This window comes from Monodelphis domestica, chromosome 3 (genome assembly GCF_027887165.1).
Source record: "Monodelphis domestica isolate mMonDom1 chromosome 3, mMonDom1.pri, whole genome shotgun sequence".
Lineage (NCBI taxonomy): Eukaryota > Metazoa > Chordata > Mammalia > Didelphimorphia > Didelphidae > Monodelphis > Monodelphis domestica.
The window spans coordinates 321,859,393-321,884,085 of NC_077229.1; the positions used below are offsets into that span (position 1 = coordinate 321,859,393).

Consider the following 24,693-nt stretch of genomic DNA (forward strand, 5'->3'; position numbering starts at 1 on the left):
TTGGGAATTTTGAACAGCTGAGTGACTTGGTCATGATAAATGCTAAGTGCTGGTTGAGTGATAAGATACTCTATGCTTTCTATTGTCCAAACAACCTACACTATCTCCTTGGATAGATCTTCCCTCCATCCTTTGGCTGATAAATGTGAGCATGGGGGATTCTTTGTATGTACAAGCCTATGAATGAAAGAGATGATGGGAGGTTTTGACCCACTTGGGCTAGTAATATCAGCTTAAGAAACCAAGAACTCAGGCAGGTAAGTGAGATAAGAGAGACTAGAAATAAGGTTGGTGAGCAGGAAGTACAGCAAGAAAGACAAGGTGGTACATAGTGTAAGTAGGCAACTGAGCAAAGGAGACTAGATTTGGAGTGGTAGGTGGTATGTGGAACAGTTGCCAGTAATATGGACTGTGGGATGAGGAGTAATACATGGGTGGGAAGAAGGGACATTGGATAGTGGGTAGAAAGTGAAACAAGGAGAAAAGCTAGAAAGTGGCAGAAAATCAGCTAGTTTGATACATTCCAAATTGTCACTAGTATGAGCTACAAATTATTATCACTGGGTTGCTTCTACCAAGAAAATTATTTGAAAAACATTTCATGGCTCAGCCATTTATTATTTATTATTTATTATTATTATTAAATTTATTGATTTAGCCAACTTTTTTAAAATAAGAGATGACTATTAGAGGGTAGAGGAAGAATAACAAGTGAAAATGTTGGTGACATGGAAACAAAAGATATCAGTAAAATATATATTTTAAAAGAAAAAACATTTAATAGTAATAAAAGTATTTGACTGAAAGGAAAAAAAAGTGGCAGAGGAACAAGCCAGGGTTTGGGGAATTAGGTGGATAGTAGAGCCAAACCAGTAAAGAGGGCAAGGATGGAAGTATCAATAATGTCATTTATGTTCTCACCTATATAGGAGAGATGATTAGTGATAGACTAATTGATTAATTAATACATTCAATCAACAAGCATTATTGACTACTATGTGCCAACAACTCTGCTAAATGCTAGAGATACAAAGTCAAGAATAAAACCATTCTTGCTCTTAAGAACCTTATATCCTGTTAGAGAGAGAGAGAGAGAGAGAGAGAGAGAGAGAGAGAGAGAGAGAGAGAGAGAGAGAGAGAGAGAGAGAGAAAACGTACAAAGATAAGTCAACACAAATTAAATACAAAGTAAGGACCAGGTAATTTCTGGAGAGGCAGAGAGCACTAGCAATTGAGAGCATCCAGAAAGGCTGAATGTAGGAGGTGGGATTGAGCTGAGCCTGGCAGGAAAGTAGAGTTTCTAGGAGATTCTGCAATTTATTATTTATTTTGAAACTCTTAGCTTCTGTCTTAGAATCAATGGTGCATAGTGATTCCAAGGCAGAGGAGCAGTAAGGGATAGGCAATGGAAGTTAAGTGACTTGTCCAGGGTCACACAGATAGGAAGTATCTGAGGTCACATTTGAACCCAGGACCTCTCATCTCTGGGCCTGGCTCTCAATCCACTGTGCTACCTAGTCATCCCCTCCCCTCTTTTATTCTTTGTATGACTTTGGGCAAGTCCTTCATAGAATCTTAGTTTCTTCATTTGTAAGATGAAGTTGGATTAGATGATTTCTAAGGACTCTTCCGCCTCTAACAAGGATTCTATCAGAGAGAGATGAGAAGGGGGTGAATAATGCTTTTTATACATCCATTAGCTCCATCAAAACACTTCCTGCTCTTAAGAAGTTTCATGATTATATTGCATGCATTGAATAACATGTCCAAACCCTCAGACTGGACAAATTTAAAATGTGAAGCAAGTATTCTCCTTTAAGAGATAATGTCTTCTTAACATTGTTTTTTACCTCTCATTCCTAGTAAAAACTGGAGAAATTACTCAGTCATTTTCCATCTCTGGAATTTGGTTAGGGTGGACACTATTGAATAAGATTAGTCTTTAATGATCCCCTAAGTGTCTTAAGTGACATTGCCTCTGACATTTGGATGCTGACATTCCTGTTCCTTTATTGGAATGAGGAAGAATTTTCCTCAGTCTGGATTGATCATTATCTTGTGATTCCTCAACTGACATAAATGTCATCTCATCCTTTTCTTTTATAGCTACTTCCTGGGCTCCTGGGCTTGGGTCTCTGCACAGCAGGGTCCAAGAAAGACAACACCTTACCTCTTTCTCCCATTTCCTACCTCCTCCAAGGGATTGTAGCTGGGAAGGAAGATGTGTCTGGGCAAACTTGGTTGAAATTAAGACAAAAGGTGGAAGGCATCTGGAAAAGTGGATGCCTGTTTCATGGGCAACGGGTTTTATTGTTAAATACAGAGGGATAACACGGTCATAGAGACCTTTTCAATTCCTTCACAATTTTCTTCAAGGAAAATGGGGATATACAGAGATAGGGAAATAGCCAAAGAGACAGGGAGGGACAGAACCTTAGAGGGGAGAAAGAAAGAGAAGGAGAGAGACGGGGGAGAGATATACTGAGAGACAGAGAGGAGAGAGAGACACACAGAGACAGAGACAGACAGACAGAGAGAGACACAGAGAGAGAGAGACTGAGAGAGAGAAGAAAAAGAATACAATTAATTTACTTTCTTGCCCCAGGCACTATAATTTGCCTTTTACTTTCTGCATTTTCATATTTGAGTCTGAAAAGCAGAGGACCAAAACAATCAGCAACAGATGGCCCTGTGTAATCTGCATGGTCCATGAATTCAGTTAGCATGCAAATTGTCATCCTAAGGCGATTCCAGGGAACTGCTGGAAAAAAAAAAAGCCTGGGCAGGCCTGCTTTGCAAAATAGATAGAGGACATGATTAAAATGTCTGGTTTCAATCATATGTTTAATTACAGTCCCTTTTTTATCTCCCCTGCAATGACTGGTAGCGATTACGATACAAATATTGAAAATGCGGATGACGTATGGTAGTAGTAGGAAGGCTGATAGGTGGTCTGTGTTTGATCCAAGTGATCAAAGACCCAAACCATGAAGGGAGGGGGGACTCACCCACAAGCTCCCCTTCTTCAGCCAATCCACTTGAGAAGAAAGGGTTATGTTTCGTGGGAGACAGTTCTCTATGGCATTTTCATTCCAATCCAAGACAATTCAAGACCACCTTCCAAGTATGAGGGCACAACACCTCAGTGAGTTAAATAGATCTGTTTTCATCTTCATTTATCCTCTTCCTCTGGGAGCAAAGGGCAATGGACAGTGCTTAAGGACATCAATACTGAGAAATTTTCCTGTTCAAGGATCTTGGATGAATCTCTTACCTCAAGCTCTAATTAGCTTGCTCATGTGCAAATGCTTGTGTGGGAATTTTCAGGAGTTCCCCTAGGTAGTCTCATGGGAGGAGTTTCTTTCCTTGCAAGCTGGAATTTGGAAAAGCAGAGGAGCCGGGGAACATACAAAAGAAATCTGGCCAGCATTTGGAACCAAAGGATTTCAGATACTTTATCAGAACTCTACAGAGATAACAAAGCTTCAGAGCAACTCAATGAAGCTGGCTAGCGTTGTAGGTGATTTGGACCCGGAATGACTAATGAAGACAAATGGAAAGACAGAGCTAAGATGCTTCTCACTCCTCTTCACCTCTTTCTTCTCCCCATACCCCTACCCCATTACTATTACTATACATTTACCAGTCTAGGCTTTTGCCAAACCAAAGAGCTATTTGTCTATCTGTAGCTTCCAGGAAGGCTTGGGTTGTTACTACATTGGCACAGATTTATGATTCCATTAGTGGCTTTGAAGACCCTCTAGTTATTTCTCACATTGGCTAAAAGTAGACTGTGGGCAGGGATACACTTGGTTTAATGAAACTTAATTCAGTTAATGCTTATTTTGCATCCACAATGTGCTGGCATTGTGTAGGCCATTGCCAGTAAAACATGAAACCTCAAAGAGCTCACAGTCTATCTAGCTGTTAGAAGGATAGCCAGGAGACATAGTAGATGGAACACTGGATTTGAAATCTGGAAGATCTGAATGAAAATCCAGCCTCAGACATCTATTATCTGGGTGACTAGATAAATCATTTAACTATTGTCTACCTCAGTTTCCTCATCTTTAAAGCAGGAATAATAATTATACCTACCTACCTCATAGGATTGTTGTGAAGATCAAATGAAGTATTTGTAAAGTGCTTGGCAAATCTTAAGGCATGATGTAAATGCCAGTCATCATTAATTGGGAGAGGGGGAATATATAATTTATATGTATGAAACAGAATATAAAATATCATTAAGTTCTAAAGTAAGTGGTGGTGAGAAAGGATCTAGGTGAATATATGGAATGGAGAAATCAGGGTTGGCTAGAACAGAAGAGGGAATTATCACAAAGAGAGTAGACCTTGAAGAATGAGTAGAATGTGAATAAATAAAGAAGGGGCAATGGTAGAAAGACAGGTAAAGATGTGGCAGACAGCAGAGCATTGCTGGGGGTTGGTGAGGAGACATTCTAACTGAAGAAAAGAGAAGATGTTGGGCAATAGAAGATTATCAAGTTACATAGGTAGATGGAACCAGGATGAGGATAGCTTTGGATGATTCAAAGAGTACCTTTTCTGTGTTGTTGTTTCAAGCTTCCCATATAGACTCTAGATGAAATGAATCCCTTTGGATATAAGTTATTGTATCTATTGTAGGATTATCAATATAGACCTGGAAGGGTCCTTAGAAATGGGGAAACTGAGGACTGAAGATAAGTGACCTGCCCAAGGATACATAGGTAGTAGTAAGCAAAAGAGCCAGTATTTGAAACTTGGTCATTATATTCCAAATCCAGAATGCTCTTAACTGAGCAAAATGTGTCTTCATGACCTGAAACAATTCCTTTGGAGGGAAAGCTTTGTTCATTGTGCAGGGGCAGTAGTGGTATTCCTTATTTATAGAAATTAATGGAAGTTTCCATTTGATCCATTGAATTGTTAAAGAGTAAGTAAAGATGGTGTAATAGAGAAGTCCCCGAGTGTGGAGACAGAAGATATTACTCTGAGCCTTATCTACATTTCCTGGCTCTCAAATCTTAGTCAAGGTATCTGTTCTTTGAGTTTTTCCTTATTTGTTATGAGGTGTTATGAGGTAGTTATGAGGCATAAGTTCTACCTATCCCATGGGGTGGCTGTGGGAATAAAATGATATGATCTGTGTTAAATATGTATATGTGAGCTATGTAGGTAGTAATGTGGAGAGGGGAGAGCATAGGAACTACAGTGAGGATGACCTGCGTTTCAACCTTGCAGGTGTAATTCATTTATTTTTGTTAGGTTCAAGGTCTGTAAAGTAGGCATAAAAATAAAAACTAGACCTGTGATTTCAAAAGGAAGAAAGGAAGGAAAAAGGAAATAAGGGATGGAGGGAGGAAGAGAAGAATGAGGAAAGAATGAATGAAGAGAGGAAGGAAAGGAGAAGAGAATATACAAAGGGGGGAAGGAAGGAAAAGAGAGAGAAGGAAAGAGAGAAGCAAATGAGTATTTATTATGCTCATACAATGTTCCAGGCACTGTGCTATGTACTTTACAAATGTTAACTTATCTGATCACCATAACAACCCTGGAAGATAGGTACTATCACTATCCCCATTTTACATCTGAGGAAACTGAGGCAAGCAGATTAAGTGACTTGCCCAACTGATAAGTGGCTAAGGCTAGTTTTCATAATTCCAGGCCTAATATTCTACCATTCAGTTCAAATTCCTTATTTTATGGATGAGGAAAATGAGGTGCAGCTTGCCTAGGTTCAAATAGTAAGAATCTGAGGTGGAATATGAATCCAGATCTTTTTGTCTTCATGTTCAGTATCCTCTTGAGTACATCACTCTGAGAGGAGCAGGGGATAACTGAGGGAGAGAGAAAAAAAATTGAGAGCTTCATTTTAAATGTAGGCCAACATTTAAGAAGGGAAGCAATTCTACCAAATTCTTTTTATAATGCAACTCTTGTGCTGATACTGAAACCAGGAAGAGAAAAACCAGAAAAAGAAAACTATAGATCAATCTTCCTAATGAATATTGATGCAAAATTTTTAAATAAAATAGTAGCAAGGAGATTACAGAACTGTATCACAAGAACCATACACTATGATCAGCTGAGTTTTATACCAGAATACAAGGATGGATCAATATTAGGAAAATGATCAGCATAATTGATCATATCAATAACAAAACTGACAGAAAACATATGATCATCTCAGTAAATGCAGAAAAAAGCTTTTGACAAACTACAACACATATCCCTATGAAAAACACTAGAGAATATTGGAATAAATGAAACATTCTTTAAAAAGATAAATAACATCTATCTAAAACCATTTCCAAACATTATCTGTAGTGGAGAGGAGCTAGAAGCTTCTCAATAAGGTCAGAAATGGAGCAAGGATGCACCTCATCACCACTACTATTCAATACTGTGCAGGAAAAGCTAGCTATTGGAAGTAGAGAAGAAATTGAAGGAACCAGATAAATAAAGCTATCACTCTTTGTAGATGATATGATGGCATACTTTGAGAATATTAGACAATCGATCAAAAAACTAATTGAAACAATAATCAACTTTAGCAAAATTGCAGGATATAAAATAAATCCACATAAATCATCAGCATTTCTCAACACATAGTAGTAATGACCATAATAACTTAATGTCTGACAAACCCAAAGATTCAAGCTTTTAAAAGAACTCATTATTTGACAAAAACTGCTGGGAAAACTGGAAAACAGTATGGTAGAAACTAGGCATAGACCAATACCTCATGTCATATAACAAGACAAAGTCAAAAGAGATGCGTGATTTAGGAAAAAAAAAGGTGATTCTATATTAGAGGAACACAAAATAGAGTCAGGCCTATGGAAAAGGGAAGAATTTATAACCAAATAAGATATAGAAAAAATAAGATATTAAAGAGGTAACTTTGACTACATTAAATTGAAAATTTTTGCACAAGCAAAACCAATGCCACAAAGATTAGAAGAGAAACAACAAATTAGGAAAATTATTTTTATTAAAGTGTTTCTGATAACACTCAAATTTATAAGAATCTGAGGAATACATCAATTGCCAAATGGTCAAAGGTGAACAAGTAGTTGTCAAAGAAATTAAAACTATATTTAGTCAAATAAAAATGCTCTAAATTACTATTAATTAGAAAAATGCAAATTAAAATAATTCTGAGATACCACCTCACACTTAAAAGACTGGCTAAAATGACAAAAAAGAAAGGTGATAAATGCTGGAAGGGATTTGGGAAAGTTGGGACACTGATACATTGATTGTGGAGCTGTTAACTAATAAAGCCATTCCAGAGAGAAATTTGGAACTATACCCAAAGGGCCATAAACATATGACTAACTTTTTTTTAAACCCTTACCTTCTGACTTGGAGTCAATACTGTGTATTGGCTCCAAGGCAGAAGAGTGGTAAGGGCTAGGCAATGGGGGTCAAGTGACTTGCCCAGGGTCACACTGCTGGGAAGTATCTGAGGCCAGATTTGAACCTAGGACCTCCCATCTCTAAGCCTAGCTCTCAATCCACTGAGCTACCCAGTTGCCCCCTCTATGACTAACTTTTGACCCAGAAATACCACTACTATATCTGTATCCCAAAGAGATCAAAAGTAGGGGAGAAGGATATTATAAAGATTAAAATTAATATCTAATACTCCAAGTATTATATTTAATAATATTTATTAAATATTTATCTTGAAGTATAAGGAAGTAAGACTAGCAAAAATCAAGAGCTGTGAGGACTTCCGGGTAAACATGGCTGCAATCTAGACGCAAATTACTTCCTCTCCCCAGCACCGAGCAAAATAGACTACCTCAAAAGAGCATAAAAATCACCTTTGGAAGAATGGAGGGACTCTCCAGTACCCCACAGAAATGAAGGTATGTGGGGTTTGAACATTTCCACACTAAAAGAAGGAGGAAAAGCTTGCACAAAAACATGAACTGAGCTGCCGTTCCCCTCCACCTCCCCCCACTAAACCAGAGTAGGGGATCAGAGCGCTCACTGGGACAGCGAGTGAGTGAGGAATGTCTCTGTCTGGGGGTGCACATTAGGGTCCTTGGGATCTAAAGACTGCTAGGAAATGACCTCTCAGGGCAGTTTCACGGGAGAACCCTGGGAACTGGAGAGCACACAGATGGCGGGTCCCCTGCAAACTGGGAATAGTGAGGAGTCTCGAGAGTCTGTAAAAATTGCCTAAGGCCAAAGCGTTGCCCCTTGCTGTAGTGAGGGGGGGGGGCAAGCCAGGCTCCTTGGAAATTGACAGGGAATATCAGAGATCCATCCCTCAGAGCAGTTTTACAGGAGATTCCTGTGCACTGGTGAGAAGAGATCACAGAGCACAGGGGCGGGCGTGCTGAACACAGGGGCGGGATCACTGAACACAGGGGCTGGCGCGCAGAGCACAGGGGTGGATGCACTAAGAAACCTCAGAGGCTGGGAAGAACTAGTCTGAGGCAACCTAAATTCACAGAAAACCCACCCACATCACCCAGACCTCAGAACAAAAAGGAAAGGGGAATAAAACCACCAAAGAAATGGCTCACATGGCCCAAAATCAAGTCTCCAAGAAGAAAGGGAAAAAATGACTATTGAAAACTTTTATGGCGGGAGTACCCAAGGAAAAGAAGGGAAAGAGGATGAAATCCCAACAAAATCAAAACATGCCTCCCAAAATGGAAACTATCCACAAGCTCTGGAAAAACTCAAATTGGAGCTTATCCAAAAGATGGAAACCTTCTGGAAAGAAAAATGGGAAATAGAGATCATCAGTCTGATAGGCAAGACTTCACAATTGGAGAAAGAGGTGGAAGCATCTAACAGAAGGGCAGAACAAGCTGAAAGCAAAACCAGTCCCTAAAGACTAGAATTAAGCAACTGGAAGACAGTGAGCTTGCAAAACAGCAAGAATTAATAAGGCAAAGCCAAAAAATTAGTGAATTAGAAGATAACATAAAACATCTCACTGACAAGGTCACAGATCAGGAAACAGAGGAAGAAGAGACAACTTGAGAATTATTAGTTTTCCCAAAAAAACAGAGATAAACAAAAACCTTGATGCTATACTACAGGAGATTATAGAAGAAAATTGCCCACATGTTCTGGAGCAAGGGGGAAAAATAGAAATAGAAAGGGTTCATAGAACACTTTCTATACTAAATCCCCAAAAGACAACCCCCCAGGAATGTAATCATCAAATTCAAGAGCTTCCAAGCAAAGGAGAAAATCCAAAAGAAGCCAAGAAGAGGAGCTTCAGATATAGAGGAGCCCCAATAAGGATCACACATGACTTAGCGGCTAACACGCTAAGAGACCTCAAAGCATGGACCATGATATTTAGAAAGGCAAGAGAGCTGAGTCTCTAACCAAGAATCAACTACCCAGCAAAACTGACTATATACTTCCAGGGGAAATTATGGGCATTCAACAAAATAGAAGATTTCCAAGTATTTGCTAAGAAAAGACTAGAAATTAGTGGAACATTTGATATCCAATCACAGAAAGCAAGAGAAACATGAAAAGGTAAATATGAAAGAAAGGGAAAAGGAGAAAAATCAGGGATGCAGGGCTGGTTCAATATTAGGAAAACCATTCACATAATTGACCACATCAACAAGCAAACCAACAAAAATCACATGATTATTTCAATAGACGCAGAAAAAGCCTTTGATAAAATACAACACCCATTCCTATTAAAAACACTAGAAAGCATAGGAATAGAAGGGTTGTTCCTAAAAATAATTAACAGTATATATCTAAAACCATCAGCTAATATCATCTGCAATGGGGATAAATTAGATGCATTCCCAATAAGATCAGGAGTGAAACAAGAATGCCCATTATCACCTCTATTATTTGACATTGTATTAGAAACACTAGCAGTAGCAATTAGAGAAGAAAAAGAAATTGAAGGCATTAAAATAGGCAAGGAGGAGTCCAAGTTATCACTCTTTGCAGATGACATGATGGTCTACTTAAAGAATCCTAGAGATTCAACAAAAAAGCTAATAAAAATAATCAACAACTTTAGCAAAGTTGCAGGATACAAAATAAACCCACATAAATCATCAGCATTTCTGTATATTTCCAACACAGCTCAGCAGCAAGAACTAGAAAGAGAAATCCCATTCAAAATCATCTTAGACAAAATAAAATACTTAGGAATCTATCTCCGGAGACAAACACAGGAGCTATATGAACACAACTACAAAACATTCTTCACACAACTAAAACTAGACTTGAACAATTGGAAAAACATTAACTGCTCATGGGTAGGATGAGCCAATATAATAAAAATGACCATCCTACCCAAACTTATTTATCTATTTAGTGCCATACCCATTGAACTTCCAAACCATTTTTTTTACTGATTTAGAAAAATCCATAACAAAGTTCATTTGGAAGAACAAAGGATCAAAGATATCCAGGGAAATAATGAAAAAAAAATACAAAGGAAGGGGGCCTTGCAGTCCCAGATCTCAGACTATATTATAAAACAGCGGTCATCAAAACAATTTGGTACCGGCTAAGAGACAGAAAGGAGGATCAGTGGAATAGACTTGGGGTAAGTGACCTCAGCATGATAGTCTATGACAAACCCAAAGATCCCAGCTTTTGGGACAAAAATCCACTATTTCATAAAAACTGCTGGGAAAATTGGAGGACAGTGTGGGAAAAATTAGGTTTAGATCAACACCTCACACTCTATACCAAGATAAATTCAAAATGGGTGAATGACTTGAACATAAAGAAGGAAACTCTAAGAAAATTAGGTGAACACAGAATAGTATACATGTCAGACCTCTGGGAAGGGAAAGATTTTAAAACCAAGCAAGACTTAGAAAGAGTCACAAAATGCAAAATAAATAATTTTGAGTACATCAAATTAAAAAGTTTTTGTACAAACAAAACCAATGTAAACAAAATCAGAAGGAAAGCAACAAATTGGTAAACAATCCTCATAAAAACCTCAGACAAAAGTTTAATTACTCAAATTTACAAAGAGCTAAATCAATTGTACAAAAAATCAAGCCATTCTCCAATTGATAAATGGGCAAGGGACATGAATAGACAATTTTCAAATAAACAAATCAAAACTATTAATAGGCACATGAAAAAATGTTCTAAATCTCTTATAATCAGAGAAATGCAAATTAAAGCAACTCTGAGGTATCACCTCACATCTAGCAGATTGGCTAACATGACAGCAAAGGAAAGTAATGAATGCTGGAGGGGATGTGGCAAAGTAGGGACACTAATTCACTGCTGGTGGGGTTGTGAACTGATCCAACCATTCTGGAGGACAATTTGGAACTATGCCCAAAGGGCAATAAAAGACTGTCTGCCCTATGATCCAGCCATAGCACTGCTGGGCTTGTACCCCAAAGAGATAATAAGGAAAAAGACTTGTACAAGAATATTCATAGCAGAGCTCTTTGTGGTAGCCAAAAATTAGAAAATGAGGGGATGCCCTTCATTTGGGGAATGGCTGATCAAATTGTGGTATATGTTGGTGATGGAATACTATTGTGCTCAAAGGAATAATAAAGTGGAGGAATTCCATGGAGACTGGAACAACCTCCAGGAAGTGATGCAGAGCGAAAGGAGCAGAACCAGGAAAACATTGTATACAGAGACTGACACACTGTGGTACAATCGAAGGTAATGGACTTCTCCATTAGTGTCAATGCAATGTCCCTGGACAATCTGCAGGGATCTAGGAGAAAAAACACTATCCACAAGCAGAGGACAAACTGTGGAAGTAAAAACACCGAGGAAAACCAACAGCTAGACTATAGGGGTTGAGGGAATATGACTGAGGAGAGACTCTAAATGAACACTCTGGTGCAAACACCAACAACATGGAAATGGGTTCGATTCAAGAACACTTGTGATACCCAGTGGAATTGCGTGTGGGCTATGGGATAGGTGGATGGGTGTGGGGGGGGAGAAAATGATCTTTGTCTCCAATGAATAATGCTCAGAAATGACCAAATAAAATAATGTTTAAAAAAAATCAAGAGTCGTTCCTCCCTCCTCCCACATAGATACATCAAGAGTGCATGGGTGGAAACAGAAACTTAAAACTCCCCCCCCATGTAAGGAGATGCACAAACAGGAAAAGGAAAAGGGGATTGTGGGAAATGAAGTCTCTAGGGTTCAAGATTCTAAATCAATACAATGTATCTGTACACAAATATTTAAGGTAGCTCTTTCTGTGGTGGCAAAGAATTGGAAACTGAAGACATGTCCATCAATTGGGAAATGACTGAACAAGTTGTGGTATAAGATGGTAAAGGAATATTATTATGCCATAAGAAATGACAAACAGGATAAGCACAAAAGAACCTAGAAATACATATAAAGTGATGCAATGTAAAGAGAGCAGAATCAGGAGACTGTTGTACATAATAATATCAATAATGTATGATGATCAAATGTGAATGATTAATAATTGTAAAAAATGCAAGGATCCATATAACACCAAGGGATTGATCATGAAAAATGCTATCCATTTTAATCAAAGGAACTGATGGAGTCTGACTATGGATGGAAGCATATCTTTCTTTATATTCTTCATGAATTTTTTTTCTAGTTTAAATATGTGTCTTCTTTCACAACATGCTGATCATGGAAATATGTATTGCATAATAGCTCATTTTCAACCTATATCATATTACCTGGGGTCTTGGTGAAGGGGGAAGAGTGGGAAGGAGGAAGAGAACACAGATCGCTAAATGTCAGAAAATGATGATTAAAATTATATCTAAATGTAATCTAGTAATAATATAAAACAAAATAAAACAAAAAAACAGGAGAAATGAAATGGTGAAGGAAGAAGAAAGTAAGTTCTATGCTCTGTTATGGGAGATTCAAGGAAGGCTAGGGATCTCAGGATGATATGAACTGTTTTTTGTTATATGTAGATTCCTATTGTGTTTATAATTAGTGACATATTTATCTTTTGTATTCTGAATTGTAAGTCACAAAGAAAAAAGACACACATACATACATATCTATATTTTAAAATGCAGATTTATAATCTTTTATTTTGCTTTTTATCTGAACTTCAGGTAGGTTATCTCTTTCTAAAATTCAGCTTCCTAGTAGACTAGATATCCCTTGGCAAGGCAAAAGGGTGTTTAGAAAATTAAAAAAAAAAAAGACCCAGGTAATTTAAATAGAAATGCATTCTACTTCTCAAATCACAATTAGCTAAATCTCCCTTGAGTATTCAAAGGCTATCTGTGTGATGTAAACAAGCAATAATAATGATGATGGCAATATTTAGTATTTAAATAGCATTTTAAGATTTGCAAATATTTTGCCATTTTATCCTAATGACCTGAGAGGTAGACACATCTCATTTTACATGGGAAGAAACTGAGACAGACAGATATTAAGTGATTTACCCTAGGTTGCACATAGAGACTGAACCTGGATTTGAACTCAAGTCTTCTTAACTTAAAGTCCAACATTATCCATATTGCCATCTAATTGTTTGAATAATTATTCTTTCATTTTCTTCTACATTCATTGTCATGATGAGTTCATTTGGGCATCTTAAAGGCCTTGTGACAAGAGAAATGTACTGTCTAGATGGCAATATTCTAACCTAAATGTAGAATTTTTTTCAACAATGTCCTATAGGTAATTAAAGTCTTACTCTCATGACTCATTGCAGACTGGAAGTGACCTTTGGCTCTCAAAGGCTTGGTCAATGGAGCACAAGTTCTGCCATGTTGGAAAGGCTTCTAGTATTGATCTAGAGGTGAATTGTAATATCTGTCCCCAAGGACCCACCTAGCTGATTCTGGAGAAGCTCTATCACCAGGGTGGCTTCTGGGTATTGAGTTTTTTAATGATAGTAACTCATAAAGACGATTAACCATTTTATACTTGGGTTCAAAGAAGTAACCTCAGAAGTACTAGATGTAGAGACCATCTAGGCCAATACCTTCATTTTCCTTTTGAGGAAAATGAGCCCTAGGGAGGTCAAGGGGCTTGCTGAGGTCATACAGCTAAGTGAAAGTGAATTTTTCAGGGATGGTTTGGGTTGATCTGTACCACAATTTGATATATATTATGAGAGGCTCAAGGAGAAAAGACTCTAAACTTACCTTGACAACTGGTGTGATATGGGGCAGTATTTAAGTCATGATTCTCTCACTAAAAATTACTTCTCTACCCAATGTACTACAGCTGACTCATTGGGATGACTAGATACATTTCATCTGAAAACAAACAAACTGTGAGGTTTTTAAATGGACCAGAAGTTCAAGGTGAATGAGCAGCATAATATTATAGCCAGACAAATTAATTAAATTTTAGGTGGCACTAAGGAATATATAATGTCTATCATTAGGGTCATAAGAGCAATGATGCGCTCTGCCCTGGTCAATTCCTTTCTGAAATATGGAGTTAACTTTTGGGAGCCTCATTTTAGGAACAAGATTTTAAGCTGGGCAGTATCTTGAAAGGGGCAACCAGCATAGCAAAAGTTCCTAAATGAGAGGTGTCAAACTTATGGTCCCTCAGGATACAAGCAGCCCACAAAACTCCCCAGTGTTTCAGAACTAGATTAAAAAGTAATTGGTAAATAGTTAACAAAATAAATAATATAATACAAAATAGGTAATATTAAAGGGTACTAAGTATAGGCAATATTAATTTTGGTTTTCTAAGTTAATATGTGGCTACTATAGTATACATAGCAGGCATTTAAAATATTCCTTCCTTCCTTCCTTCCTTCCTTCCTTCCTTCCTTCCTTCCTTCCTTCCTTCCTTCCTTCCTTCCTTCCTTCCTTCCTTCCTTCCTTCCTTCCTTCCTTCCTTCCTTCCTTCGCTTAAGGTTACACAGATAATAGACTGAATTCAGCATTTCTTGCACTACACCACAATAATTTAATAGTGTATTTTTGTATTTAAAGGTAATGTTTCTCAAAAGTAGAAAACTAATTCACACAACTTGCCATTTAATAAGGCAGCTGAGTTCAGATAATAGCAAATTAAATTCATGAGAAACCTTTGCAAAAAAGACCTAGGTAGCTTAAATAGAAATGCAGTCTGCTTCTCTTATAGTCCTGGATGTCTATATTTGTCAGTCAGAAAATAAAAGGAACATAGAAAATAGTAGGTAGTCATAGAAGTAATAGAATTGGGGATCAGCCAGATCAAAAGGAGCAAAAGACATGATGGGAACTCCCTTTTTGTTGGTTGAAAGTTTAACATTGAAGTGACTGCAGGTGTAAGTGACCAAAACCTCACTTATCTGCATTTTTTTATTAGAATGAAACACATTCTAATCCTGGTTAACTCCAAGTTGCTTCTCTTTGGCTTTGGTTCCTTTTTGGCCCAAGAACTCCTCTTCTTGGTCCAGGAATTTGGCATTATCTAGGAACTCCTCTTCTGTGTCCAGGAGGCATGGTCCCCTTCATGCCACCACCATAAGCCCTTGCTTTTGTTCTGGTGCATATGGCTTCCAGATAGTCCTGGATGCTTCTCCCATTCCTCAACTTCTTCCACCTTCTGAGGAGGCCATCTGGTTCCCTGGAGTCTTCAGCACTTGAGTGTTCTGGGCAGACCAGTCCATTCTTTGTGAGACTCACAGTGCAGTGCAAAGGAGTATGGAAAAGTGGATAGTGGTAAGGGTCTAAATAGCTAGTTCTCTGTTTCATAGCTTCCCCCCCCCTTCCGCCATATCTCTTTCAGTATTACTCTGGCTACTATAACCATAGGGAAGGCTTTCAGGAGCTTATGTGATCTATTTTTTCCTGTAGTTGGGCCATCATTAAGCTTCGCATGGTGGACCATAGATTACATTAAAGAAGGGAGATGAGAAATACTGACACAACTTCCAGATTTGCCTGAAGTATGATGAATCTGATTTTCCACAACTCCGTCTCTAGTCAAAAGGGAAAATTTCTGCTTTCTGAAGATCTCTGAAATTTAGCATTTTCTTTTTAGAACCCTTATCTCCTGTCTTATTATTAATTCTAAGTTATGATCATCAAGGGACAGGCAAATGGGATTAATTCACTTGCCTAGGGAAGTATATAGCTAGCAAGTATCTGAGACCAAATATGAGTACAAGTCCTCTTGAATCCAGGTCCAGGGCTCTATTAACCATGCTATCTAGCTGCACCTGTACCATAGCACTTAAAAAATTTCTTTGATTTTTAAAAAAGTTACATACACATAGACACAATTTTTGACAATTGTTTTTTGATATTTTAAAATTGAGATTTTCTCCCTCCCTCCTCTTTCCCCCCTCCCTGAGGCAGTGAATAGTCTGTTATAGGTTATACCTATACTTTCATGTAATACATATTTCCATATTGCTCATGTCATGATAGAAGACATATCATCAATATAATAGAAATCTCATGAAGGAAACATAGTGGAAGATGGCATGTTTCAATCTGCATTCAGATTCCAAGAGTTCCTTCTTTGGCTGTGTATAGTATTTTCTTCATGAGTCCCATGTAGTTATCTTGGAGACTTGCTTTGCTCATGGTGGTTTAGTCCTTCACAGTTGATCATTGTATAATATTTCTGTTACTTTAAAAATTGTTCTCCTGGTTCTGCTCATTCCACTTTGAATACATTCATATTAATCTTTCCAGGTTTTTCTGAACTCATCATGTTCATCATTCTTCATGGTGCAATAATGCTCCATTACAATCATATACTCTAACTTGTTCATACAGTCTCTAAGTGATAGACAACTTCTCAATTTCCAATTCTTTGCCATTACAAAAAGAGCTGCTAAAATATTTTGATACAGGCAGGTCCTTTCCCCTTATTTCTGATCTCTTTGAGAAATGAACCCAGTAGTGGTATTGTTGGATCAAAGGATATTCATAGTTTTGGGGCCCTTTGAGCCTGGTTCCATATTGCTCTTCAGAACGGTTGTATAAGCTCACAGTTCCAAGAGCAATGATTGTATTAGTGCCCCAATTTTCCTATATCTCCTCCAATATTTATCATTTTCCTTTTTTTTTCATGTTGCCAATCTGGTATGTATAAGGTGGTATATCAGAGTTATTTTAATGTGCACTTCTCTAATAGTAATTTAGAGCATTTTCTCATATGACTGTGTATTGTTTTAATCTCTTCCTCTGAGAATTGCCTGTCCATATCCTTTGATCTGTACCTTAGCATTTCAAACTCAACCTATTCAAGACCAAATGTACCCTTCCCTTTTCCCACAAATCCTTCTCTCTTTCCATTGAGGCTTCATCAGTTCTTCTAATGACGATAATCACAATCTGATCCAGACCCACAACCTAGGAGCCATCAAGTCTAGGTACTTATTCTCTAAGACTCTTTTCATTTGTTTCTTATTCCTGACACACCTCAACTACTTTAGTTCAGGACCTTCTCACCTCTTGCCTGGATTATTAAGTCTCCCAACTCTTCTCTCTCCCCACCTGGCCTCTCCCCACTCCAGTCCATCCTCCACAAAGCTGACATTGATATCACTCTCATGATCAACACATTTCTCTTGACTCTAGGAGAAAATAAAACTTTTCTGTCATTAAATATTTCCATGGTTTGGCTCCCACACTAAAGTTTCTAGACTAACTTGTCTGCTTTCTATTTCTTGTCCATGACATTTCTCCCTTCTTTGTGCTTTTACACAGGACAACATCCACATCTGAATGCTCTCTCTCCTCTTGGGAGTCCTACCTTTCCTCTTCTCAAGCACCAATTCTTTTATGACACTTTTTCTGATCCTCTCATCATTAGTGTCTCTTAGGGGTGTTCAGAGTGTTCAGGGAAGACTAGCACCTCTGGTGGGAGGGCTTGCTGAGCCCTTTCTAGGGCTTCTTTCCTCCTTTGGTGCCTACCTGCCACCCAGCTCTAACCGGGGGCTCCAAGAAGCTGTGGCATGGCTATAACCTGGTAAAATCATCTCAGCAGATGGGCTAAAGCAGGTTGAGGGTAACTGACAGACCTCCAATCTGTTGGTGAATTAGGGAATTGCCTACCCCAGGCATGTGAAGATTTCCCTGGACAGAATGGATGAATGAGAATAATTTGTTCCAGTGGCCATGAAGGTGACTAAAGCAGAGGCTGTGGAATGCTTAGAGTTTGGCCAGACACAAAAGAAGCCAAGGGCATCCACGGCATCCTTGATTACACACAGTCATCTTAGCTTTTGTCTTGCCACTGGACTTCAATGACTCTGAAAGAGAAAGTGAGACCAATGACTTTGTTTAATTCTGCTTTACTTAAACCCAATTAGTGCACAAGTCAAGACGTTGCTGTGATGTCACTGGTCCCCTTCAAAATGAAGGACAAACAACAGTGTCTCTTGACTTAATTGTATCTATTTTGAATATATTTTCCATTTTTTTCTGTGTATTTGGTGATTTATCTCATGGATCATGAACTCTTTGAGGTCAAGGTCTTTGTTTTTATTATTGTATCTTAAGCAATATTCTAGATACCTCATGGGTATTTAATAAATGCCTGTCAAATTAGAATGAATTTTTCAGTGTTTAGTATTTTCATGACATTGAAAATGAGTCCAAATGGTTTTGTTAAATAAATGTAACTTCATTGCCTCATGGAGCTACTCACTAGTTTGGAATCTATATTAATATTTTAATTATATTATTATATATTATATCCATTATATGTTATACTGCTATGACATATATGTGCTAATTTATTTATTTAATATTATTTATGAATTATATTAATAGATTAAGTATATTTATTTTATTTAAATTATATTAGAGTATCTATACATATAGTTAATTGAGTTAATAGTCAGAATCTGTTACTGTTCTTCTCAGTTCAAATCAGAAAGATTTCAACTAATTGACCTCAGAGGGCCCTTTCAGCTCTAACACTTATTATGGTATTATGAAAAAGAGAAAAGAAGTGACACATAATTGCATAACATTTTTGGCCTATAGTATGTTATGGTAAGAACATCAGATTTTGAATCCCAGTACCTGGGTTTGAGTGCTGGTTTTGGTCCTTCCTTGTTGTGTCACCTTGCATAAGTAACTTAATCTGCTTGGGTCTCAGTTTCATGATCTGTAAATGAAGTTGAACGAAATCATATCTTTAGCTTTTAATCTATGATCCCATAACTTTATTTTAAAGAAAATGGAATAATTTAAATTGGAGCCACATCACTGAAAGATTAGATCTATTTTACTATATGGTATTCAAATTTTATCCAGGAGTCAACTAATTGATGAATTAGAGGGACTTCTTTGTAGATCATGACATGAGTAGTTGTTGCCCTCAAAAATATTATTTAATTTATCTTGATAGTGGTATAATGCTATTGTGGCTAGAGAATTGGATTTAGAGGCAGGATGTCCTGGGTTCAAATCCTGACACTATGAACATACTAATTCTGTGACACTGGGCATCTGTAAAATGAGGGATTGGACTCTTTGACCTCTAATAGCTCATTCAGCCCTAAATCTTTTACCTGTGACCTATTGTAAAGATATAAATGATTTATTTCCTTTTCTAATGTTGGAAAGTACTTACTTTATTATGTATTTACCCTAAAAAATAATATTCTCCCTCAGCACAGGTCTATGTTGGGTTGACCAACTTCACTGGATTTTTGGCTAGGATAATGGGTCCTACATCCACACCCTTTATATGATTCTTACTACTTATAGGATCTTAGGCAAATCACAACATCCCTGGGCCTCAGTTTTCACGTCTGTCAAATCAATGGTCTGCGTAGATTTTGAGATCCTTTCCAGCTCTAGGTATATAATCCTATGAATGGAAGAAATGGGTAGTTTATGAAAAAGAAATGGTCCTTAGGATTTGGGAAGGTGAGAGGACTTGAAAATATATGTATATACTGTAACTCTTGTATGTTCATTACTGCAAAATCATGAGCCATAGGAGATTTAGGTCCAGAACTCACCTTGAAAGTGCTAAGAACAGATTTTCAAAGCCATTTATTTTTAATGATGCTTAAATATCGCCTCATTATGGACATATAAAAAAAAAACCTTTTGAGTTGCTATTTCATCTTACAAATGTTAGCTATTCTTTGTAGACAGGAACTGTCTGTTAAAGTAATATGTGACGACCACTGAATCAAAAATGCCTTACAACGGGAGGCTGACATCTGTTTATGATATCCAGGGGGGAAAAAGGGTGCTGTGCATTTTTACTAGAAGATTTTTCCCTTTAACAAGGCAGTCCGGAGACTTCAACAGGTCTTTGCAGTAAAGTGGTATGTTCTGTATGGAACAGCACCAAAGGCCTGGTGTATTCCTGGGAATTCCTACTTTCTAGTTGTCTTGCTACTCTTAGATGGACATTTCATTATCTAGGAGGTTCTACTGGTAGGTTCAATGCTCTTTCTGAGAGTAATTCTGGTGACAATAAGTAGCCTTTGCTAATTAGTCTTTGAATGGATTTTGATTTTTTTGTTGTTGTTGTCTCTTGTCACTTTATTTATTTATTGACTTAAGAAGGTCAAACTACAATTTTGAGTCCCCTCCCCTGATCCCATACTTTTAAAATAATGTTCAGACATTGGTATGGCCTGTCCAAGCAAAGTTTTATGCTTAGACCAACTTCGTCTGAGTTCTGTCCAAGCCTCTGCAATTAAGAGAAGATCAGACAGAAGGCAGTCCACTTTGTAGCGAGTTTAAATCTGTGTGTAATCTTGCACAGGTGCTACTTCCTGTGTTCTGGAAAATCCGTCATCACCAAATAGGCCAACTGTACCACACCTGGGTTAAAACTGAACATCTGGACCTACTCTCCTTTATTCACCCAGGCTCTTCAAATCTTTCCCAAACAAATGGAACTTTAACATGGGCTTGACACTAGAGATTTGTTAGCTTTGTGCATGGAGCCAAATCCAGTTTGATATGAAACACAGCTACCCTCCTTGTACTGAATAAATTATAGATATCACAGCCCAGTAGTATATTTCAATTAGTAACCTTCAAATAATTTATGGAGGTCATTTCCATCAGTAGTGATATATCTCATAATGGTGTTAGCAGTTTTCCCAGGGAATTTTAAGGAAGGTAGACATAGGGGGGATGCCATAATTGAGGACTGGTCAGTAGCTTTGGAATCCTGTCGTTTTCTACTGGGTTATGAAGGCCTGAATTTTAAGTAATAATGTAGACAGTATTTAGTATGATGACATTTTGCATAGATCAGAGTCCTTCAAGAGAATTTTCAAATGTCAGAATTTTGTTGAATGTTCAGAATTATTTATTCTATATGATTATTGTTGTTATTTTTGGTCCAGATTGGTGCCATGACTCACAGTGTGGAAACTTCCCCTCCAACGTAGATTGGTGACTCTTTCTTGATTTAGGGACTCATATAGTTGCCTAGGGGCTTGAGAGGTTAATGCTCACATAGCTAGTATCTATCAAAGACAAGATTTAAACACAGATCTTCTTAACTCCAAGGCCAGCCCTCACCCACTATACCACACTCCCTTTCATTTATTCTGTAGAACATTTAGACTAATAAATAATGATTGAATACCTGTTTTTCTCAGTGCTGGAAGACTGTGGAAGACAACTAGAGTGACATGAAGATTGAAGGTCTGTTTTAACTATTATGGGAGTACAAATAGTCATTGTTGCATTTCAGCTTTATTTGGGTTATATGGATGACATAAAATAGAAGTTGCCACTCACAAGAAAATGTAAAGTAATATGGTTATATCCTTGAGCAGTGATGAAAGGATTGCTTATATGTGTGGAAGCATTGGTGCATATACCCTTCTCAGTGGAAGTGCCTTGAGAGGTGAATGGCCATTTGGTTCATTTCATCCTGAGAATTTGTTCAATTTGATTTTAGTTCCTTGGATTCCAATGGTTATGATATTGGCTAGCTAATAGACCACCCCACAAGATGTACTATATTCCTAGAGGGGTGTAGGAAGTTGAATTAAATGCTTCTGTCATATCTAGGAGGAAGATTAAATTCTAGCCTATCTCTTCTCTCCCTCCTCCTCTTTTCCACTCCTTTCCATGTGTTGTAATTTGGTAGGCTCTGGGCTGAGATGAACAATGTTACTGTAAGACTTTGAGATTCTTTCACAATTGAACGAAATAAATCATTTAAGTACTTACTATGTGCCAGACACTGTGCTAAGTTCTGGGGATACAAAGAAAGGCCACAACTGTCCCTGCCCTCAAGGAGCTCCTATTCTAATGGGGGAGACAGCATGTAAATAACCAGATGCAGATAAGATATATGGTATAGAGTAAGAAGGTCATTGCAAAGGGAAAGGACATTAGCAACTGAAAATTTGGGAAGGCATCCTGCAGAAGGTAGAATTTGACTTGAGTCTTAAAGGAATTCAGAGAAGCCATGAGGCAGAAATGGAAAAACAGACATGGCGGGGGCAATGCCAAAGCATGGAGATGGGAGATGGAGGGTCATGTGTGAGGATCATTTACTTGGCCAATGTTGCTGGATCAGAGAGAGTATGTAGAAGGGAGTAAAGTATGAGCACTGGAAAAATAGGAAGGGCCAGGAAAGAAAGTTCTTTACATGAACAACTGAAGGCTTTATATTGATTCTGGAGGTAACAGAGAGCCATTGGAGTCTTTCAAGAATACCATTAGAACTATGCTTTTAAAAAATCACTTTGACAGCTATGTGGAAAATGAATTAAAGAATGCAGAGACTGGAGGAAGGATGAACAATTAGAAGGCCATTGTAGTGATCCAGCTAAGAGGTGATGAAGGTCTGAATTAGGGTAATGCTTATGTGAGTAGAGAGGAGGACTTATGAAAAGATTTGGCAGCAGATTGACTTGTAGGACAAGACTCAAGAGTTTAGGAAGACATTGAGGTCCTGAGCCTGGGTGACCAGAAGGACAGTGGTACCTTCAATAATAAGAGAGACTGGGAAGAGAGGAGGGATTGGAGAAAAGATAAGGAGTTTGATTTTGGGCATGTTGTCTATTGGCATCTAGTTCAAGATATCTCAAAGGAAGTTGATGGTATGGGACTGGAGATTAGGAGAGGCAAGGGCTGGCTATATAGATGTGACAGTTACTTATAGAGAAGATAGTTGAAAAAGAGTTGATGAGATCATTAGGTGAGAGCGTATATGGGGAAAAAAGAAGAGGACCTAAGATAGAGTCTTGGTGGGTATCCTTCCTGGCATCCATAGAACTGGTAGTAAGTTAATTCTAGTCTAGAAATTCCAGGGCTAATGTTAATAGAAAAGTACTGTAAAGCTGGGGAGATTGTTACCGTCTCAGAACCAAATTCTGACACTGAATCAAACTCAAGTGTGCTGGTGCAGTAGGGAGAATTAAACTAGTCTCAGCGAAAGGGAATTTTTTGGAGCCATGTGTACAGTTCATGAGATAAAAAAGATTTTCATTTTTGAGGATTGTCAAGCTGATGTCTTTGTAAGAACAAAATTACTTCCAGATTTATAGAGATAGAAAAGGGGATCTTTCTCAGAACCACATATTTTATTCTTTTAATAAATTTTCCATTTAAGGTTGAAGAAGGTTTCACACAGGAGGTTTCATCCAGTCAATCCTGGCTTATAGTAAGCACTTAATAAGTGTTCATTCACTTTAATGAGTAAGGATAATGAATGTTTATTGATTGATGGACTAACTGGAGATATAAAGGAAAGCAAAAATACTTTCCTTACAGAATCTCACATATGATAATAGAAAGACTGTAGTATGAACTGAAGAGCAGAGAATTTTTAAAAGGGTAAAATGGGATGAACAATGTATAAATACAAAATTAGAAAGAAACAAGAGTTGGTCACAGACATTGAAAACAATCAAATTTAAGAATTGAGAATCATTCAGAGTGTAATGTATTGCAGCCAGGTAGGAGATTCAGTGGGTTGAGAGCCATGTCTAGAGACAGTAGGTCTTGGATTCAAATATGACCTCCTATGCTTCCTAGCTGTGTGACCCTGGGCAAATCAATTAACCTCCACCAAATAGCTCTTACCATTATTCTGCCTTGGAACAATACATAGTATTGATTCTAAGATGGACTATGATGATAAAAAAGTATAATGTTTTAGATAGATGTTTTATAAGTTTGTGGTAAATCCAAGATTCAGCCATCCCTGACATTCATTTGTGTGATAGCCAGAGAATTTAGGAATCACTTGACTGGTGCCAGAGTAGGGAAGAAATGAGGCAAGCAGGCATATGAAAAAAGAGCTTATGGGAGTTTTTAGAAGGAAAACAAAATTATGATGATTACAAATAAGAGGGACAAAATTGCAAAGAGATTATAGAGTCAATGTGAATGTCTACAAATGAATGAGTGATACCAGTGTTTTATGCAATAGAAAAATGGGATTAAAACTGGAAGAGGATGCTTGCTTGGCAGTACTTATATTAAAACTGGAATGATAGAGAGATTAACATGGCCCATTCAAGGATGACATACAAATTTATAAAGCATTCCATATTTTAAAAAAGAAAAGGAAAGAGGATAAAAATCTGAGTTTATAAACCAAAGAAATGGTCAAATTGAAAATTAATTTATGTGCTGGTAGATGAATTTGTGTTTCTAGAAAAATAATATAAATATTCAGATTCTTTGAAAATATGTGTTATGATTCAGAGGTTTTTCTAATTTACAAAAAATGAAATTATATTTGTGTAATCCTGCTTTTGAGATTCAAACGCATGAGTTAGATTCATTTCTGTCAGATAGCTTA

At 37.6% G+C, this 24,693-nt stretch overlaps 1 pseudogene; it reads left to right on the forward strand.

The window, feature by feature from the left end:
* The first annotated feature begins 24,344 nt into the window (after positions 1–24,344).
* LOC130458624 (U6 spliceosomal RNA) lies at positions 24,345–24,445 on the forward strand (annotated as a pseudogene).
* Positions 24,446–24,693: the final 248 nt, after the last annotated feature.